Consider the following 6,000-nt stretch of genomic DNA (forward strand, 5'->3'; position numbering starts at 1 on the left):
CATGGAGGTCCCAAGCTGTGAAATTCCTCACTTAAAATTTTGGAGTGTTTGGCTAGATTAAAAGGCACTGTACAAATGGAAACTGTTAGTAAAAGGGACAATACAGCAAAAAGCAACCATTTATCACAACACAAACAACCCTGGAGGAACCAACTTGGATTGTTGTCACCCATTAATGTCCTAGCAATCAAAAAAACAGAACTGGCAGAGGGATTCGAGGAGTTTGCCAGCTCACTTTCTGCTTTGTATGCTAGAGCAGAGGGAACCCAAAGAGAGGGACAGGAAAAAAAGTTGGCAGAGAAAATAATAGGTCCACTTTTATTTTTATTTTTTTTTACAAACAGCCGCCTTAAGTGACCTCAGTTATTTTAAAAGTCCACTGAGACAACTGGGAAAAATTAAGAGGGTTGCTGGTAGATTTGATCTGGCGAAACTACACAGACAAGAGGGTCAGTAATCAGAAGACACGAGAGCTGAAAGGAGGTGGAGAATTGTAATCTGGAACACACTGTCTGAAAGGGCAGTGGAAGCAGATTAAATAGGAAGCCTCAAAAGGGAAATGGGTCCCTATTTAGAAAGGGATAAAAAAAAATGTAGTGCTAAGAGGAGAAAAAGAGAGGGAGTGAAACCAGCTCTAATGGGCCATGCGAGACTGAATCTCTTCTTCCACTGCAGATCTTGCAAATCTAAAATAAAAACAGAAAATGTAATAACCAGTCGGCCAGGCAGCATTTGTGGAAAAAGAAACAGTTAACGTTTCAGGTCAATGACCTTGCATCAGAAATAGGAAAAGTTAAAAAAGTAATCAAACATGTTTTATGTTGCAGGGAAGGGAAGGGGAAGATGGAACAACGGATATGTCTGTGACAAGGTGGGGACCAAGAGACTGAGTGAATCAAGAGGTGGTGGTGTTACCTGATCAAGGATGGGGAAGGCATATTGATCAGAGCTGACCTGTCTGCAAGAGGTAAACAGGAGATTAATACAAAAAACATTCTGGAGCTGTGAAATACAAAACACTGCAGTTGATGGGAAAAGATTTAGTGTGTTGCATTCCATGCTCACTTTAAGGTGAGAGGGGAAAGATTTAATAAGAGCCTGAGGGACAACTTTTTCGCAGAGGATGGTGAGTTGCCAGGAGGAGGTAGTTGAAGCAGCTACTTTAACAGTATTTAAAAGACACTTGACAGGTACATGGATAGGAAAGGTTTGGAGGGCCAAATGCAGGCAAATGAGACTACCATAGATGGGGCATCCTGGTCGGCATGAATGAGTTGGGCTGAAGGGCCTGTTTCCGTGCTGTATGACTCTGAGAATACGGTCCCCATTTAAGGATCCAGGCCCAGGTTGAATGACCACTTTGCACTGTAGCTCTGGGTCCACAGGGGTTGCCCTGGGTTTTCCAATTGCCTGTCACTTTAATTCTCCATCCCCTCTCACTCTGACCTCTGTCTTTCGCATCTTACACTGTTCCAACAAAGCTCAGTATAAGCTCAAGGAACAGCGTTTAACTACCCATCTGGGCGCATTACAGCCATCACAACTCCACTGAGTTCTACAATTTTGGACAGCAGGAAAGGCTGGAAACCTAATCAATCTGCAACATCAACACTATGTCTCTCATTACTGAAGCTGACCAACTTTCTGAGAATCTCCAACACTCTCCTTTATTTCAGATTTCCAGCACCTGCAGTGTTCTGTACCTCACTGTTCCAGAATTGTGTATTTCTCTCCTCCTACCTCACTCACCATCCCATTTCCACCTCCTCCTTACAGATCAATGGACAAGCCTTCACAACCCTCTCTCAGTTGGCACCCCTACCACTCGTGACTTCCTGTGTCTCTTGGTTGCTCCATCTGCCGTGTAAAATAGGTTTGAATTTTAAAATCTTCCTAGCTCTGATGAAAGGTCATCAACAATGTGAAATGTAACCGTTTCTCCCTCTGCAGATGCTGCCTGGCCTGGTATTTCCTGCATTTAAAAATATATAAATCAGCGTTAAATTCACTGAGAAACATTGAAGACTGGAGGGATTCTAATTAAAATATATCACTAAGACCAGTTACTTATTATAGACATTACTGGCCTTACTGAGTGGATTCAAACTCAGGTATACAATGCGATAGAGGAATTACTTACAGGTCACCTCATACAGGATGAGTATCAAATGATTCGGCCCTGTACAGTGACTGCTCCCCTCACTGTGTATTTATTCATCTTTGAAAATAGATGAAAGGAAAACAATACGTACATAGGTTACGAAGAGAACCCATTTCTAATGATTATAAAGCGAGGACATTTGTTGCAACCATGGAAATTTTCAGGCACAATCAACTGAGACAGTGGCCCCAATTTTAAATGCGGGTGGAGGGTAGGAAACGTATGTTCGAGTTCCCTGAATGGCCGCTAAACGTATGGAATTCCCCGCCCCCCCCAAAAGACTAACCAGGACCATTTCCAGGTTGACAGGTTGGAACAACATGGTCTTGGCTGATTTTAACCCATTCTGTGCATCATTCTCTTTGGCTGTGGGGGTGAGATATGGAGAGGTGTTTAAAATGTGCCCAAGATATGAGCAAGACCAACTGCCCCCTCATCTGCCTAAAACATTCACAACAAATTGATTCTGCCCAGGATAAATCTCAATAGGGTGGGAAATCTAGACTGCCCTTGCTGCACAAGGAAGGATCCTTCTGTAAAAAGCACTGAGAGATCCAAACTCAAGACAGGTTTTGGGAAGTGCAGCACGTTTGCTTGGGCTCAGTCCAATTTTAACTGGCCCTTATAAAGAACTAGTAAATTAACATTTGCTTTAAATAAATTATTTTTCAAGTCATGTGCATAGGATTTGATGGTTTAGTATCAAAACTTTTTTAGTCACAGTTATTGCAAATGTAGAATGTTGTAGGAGAGGGAGTAGCTCAAAAGATTATTATAGTTAAATATTTTAGATTCACCCTCATCTTAATGTTTCTCAAGTTTAAGGGCTCCTCATTGACATAAAGGAAACAATGTCCTCCTTTATTTCATTAGGTTACTGCAACCTCAAGATAGAACAGTGGCTGGCATCACCGTATTTCCCATGTTTGTTCCTAATTCTACCCGATTGCTCATTTGGTTGCTTCCTTCCCCACCTGCACACAGATCATCACTAATTCAGTCTAAAAGTAACCTGAAAGTACCTGGGAGAGTAGTGCTGCAACAGAAGTATCGTGCCATTGAACATGGTTCAGGAAAAGATTTCTGAATGCACGAAAGCTTGTTCAGATTCGATTTCGGAAATGGTAACTGTTGCACTGTGGAAAGTCAAAGAAATGAGAGGATGTTTATTACACACTGCATTACATCCCTATTGGGCACAATTCATGGTACAAGTCCAAAGTGCGACTATGGATGCCATTGTGTAAATCAAGTACGAGTTAATACCAGGTTTTACCTATTTTGTATTGTTGTAGCAGTGGGGAAAGTGGCACACTACAAGAATGTCACTTCCAGAAGTGAACCACATTCACTACCATTGTTAGAGAGTCCTAGAGTTCAAAATAAATAAAATCATGTGCCCATTCAGCTCTCCAGTGCAATATGGTTTAAAGTACCAAAACAATCTTAATATTAGACAGCTTTTCAGGAAAAGTTATTTTACCACGCTAAACTGAAATATAAGGGGTTATACGCCTTTTTATTATACATTCACAAGTATAACTTTGTAAGTATATTAAAATAGGAACTTTAATAATACCATACATAATCACACAGAGGTTTTGTGAAATTAGTGTGCAGTGGTTTATGAAACCAACTTTTGCATGTAGGGATGTGGTTGAACCCAGGTGGGTGCTTTTAGCTATGTAGGGTCAGGTTAATGGAAACAAAAAAGTTGAATATTTAAGCATAATGGCTAATCTGGCAAATTTCCAACATGAGCATAATCACCATTAAAGATCAACGTTAGCTAACCTCGCATCCCTCAGAGGCCATGCTAAACAGTTCATTGTACGGATGTTAAATCTTACAAATGCTCAATTGCCATTTGACTGCACACATTAAGTTAATGTGTTATTGTAAATGATAAGTGTTTTGGTTGATAGAATGGAATTAAGGACAGGGAGGGGGGACGACGACTGGGATGACCCACAGAGCTAGCCTGCAGGCTGTTCGGCCAATGATGACCATAAAAAGAACAAAACAAAACGGTTAAGCAGAATAGAGCAACATTGGCATTGCATATCCAGAAAGCAGCCGAGAGGCACTATTCAGATTTCAAACAGCTACCTAGTTTTTGAAGGGGAGGCAACTTATTGTAGCCATTATAAAATGGCACACCAATAATCTTCACAAATCTGCTCAGAGGATAAAATTAAATGAGTGCTAAATCTGTTGTGTAAGCATTACAGATACAATATTGTATAAACTGAAGTTTTAATATAGTTGCTTGAATTAGTTCTGTTCATATTGTGTACAATATTCCCATTAAATCTGTCCAATTTTGTTCTCAGTACAATGAAATATTTACACAGGTAAAATTAGGGCTTATTTTATAAGTTGAAGTATCGTTGAAACCGAAATGTGTTGCAGAAAGAAAATGTTTTTTCTGTCAACTGTTGAAATGTTGTTTTGATTTTTGCTTTAGTTTGTGGTTGTTTGGAGTACATCTTTGAAGAGCAATAAAAACATTTATACAGAAGTGTTGATTTTGCATTCTAAAGTTGAACCAAAAACACGGATTTTTAAGAGACAATGTGATATGAAAGGCCAAAGTGCACAGAAGACCTATGGCCAATTAAAATGTCACGGGAGATCACAGAACATTAGAATATCTGGAGATAGACACAAAAAGCTGGAGTAACTCAGCGGGACAGGCAGCATCTCTGGAGAGAAGGAATGGGTGACGTTTCGGGTCGAGACCCTTCTTCAGACTGGTATCAGTTTATGTATACAAAATCTACTTCCTACAAGTGAAATAATTTGAGGCAATCTCAATTGGTTCCTTAATGGGTGCTGATGTACAACACAGAACCACCTACAACCCAGTGTTGAAATTCACTTTCCACCAAATTTCCATTAATGAAGCTTTTCAGTGGACCAGCCCATGCTGTTATTTACCCGTTGACTGTTTTCTCTCATTATGATTTTTCAGTCTCCACCTCATGTCTCTCCACAAGTAACTTGGTCAACTGACACACATTCCAGTACTGGTTCTAGCACGGTGACAAGCAGATCATCTTTTTGATTCAACTGTTTGACACTTCAGGAAATTCTAATCTAATTTTGTGGCGTGGTGCAAATTAAACTATTAAATGATTGACAACTTTAATCCAATGCGCTGTAACTCATGCTCAATAGAAATCTGAAGTTTGTGAGGAATGTGAAAACAAGCAAAATCTCAGAGAAAAACAGCTTATAATAAAATGAAGGGCAGCAGGGTGGCACAGCAGGTAGTGCTGTTGCCTCACTGCTCCAGGAATGTGGGTCTGATGTAACCTCAGGTGCTGTCTGCACATTCTCTCCATGAGTGCGAGAGTGTCTTCTGGACCCTCCAGTTTCTTCCCACATCCCCTTAGATGTACTAAGGTAATTTGCCCCGAACCGAGATAAATGGCAAAAGGAACGGAGAGAGAAAAAAAGGTGTGTGGGTGTGTACACACACGTACACACATCAGGGAAGAAAGGGAATGGGATTGATCTCCTGCGAGCCAATGGCTGAGTTGCCTCCTGTTATTTCGGTATTAGTACAATCTCAAAGCTCCAGATACCATTACAAGGAGTAGAAAATCAGGTTAGTTTTATTTGGACACTAGAGGAGCAGTCTTTCATTCAATGCCCATCCCCCAAACTGCATTAACAAAAATGCCAAAGTTTAACTCTCGCATCCTTCCGACTCAGTGTCCTCGGGACAAGCCACCTTCACTGTGCTATAAATCTCAACTGAAACAATACAGCAGCATTGCATACCTGGCCTTTCACTGCCTCAGGCATGGAGTCTTTATGAGCTCATTTTGGAA

This window comes from Rhinoraja longicauda, chromosome 42 (genome assembly GCF_053455715.1).
Source record: "Rhinoraja longicauda isolate Sanriku21f chromosome 42, sRhiLon1.1, whole genome shotgun sequence".
Taxonomy (NCBI): domain Eukaryota; kingdom Metazoa; phylum Chordata; class Chondrichthyes; order Rajiformes; family Arhynchobatidae; genus Rhinoraja; species Rhinoraja longicauda.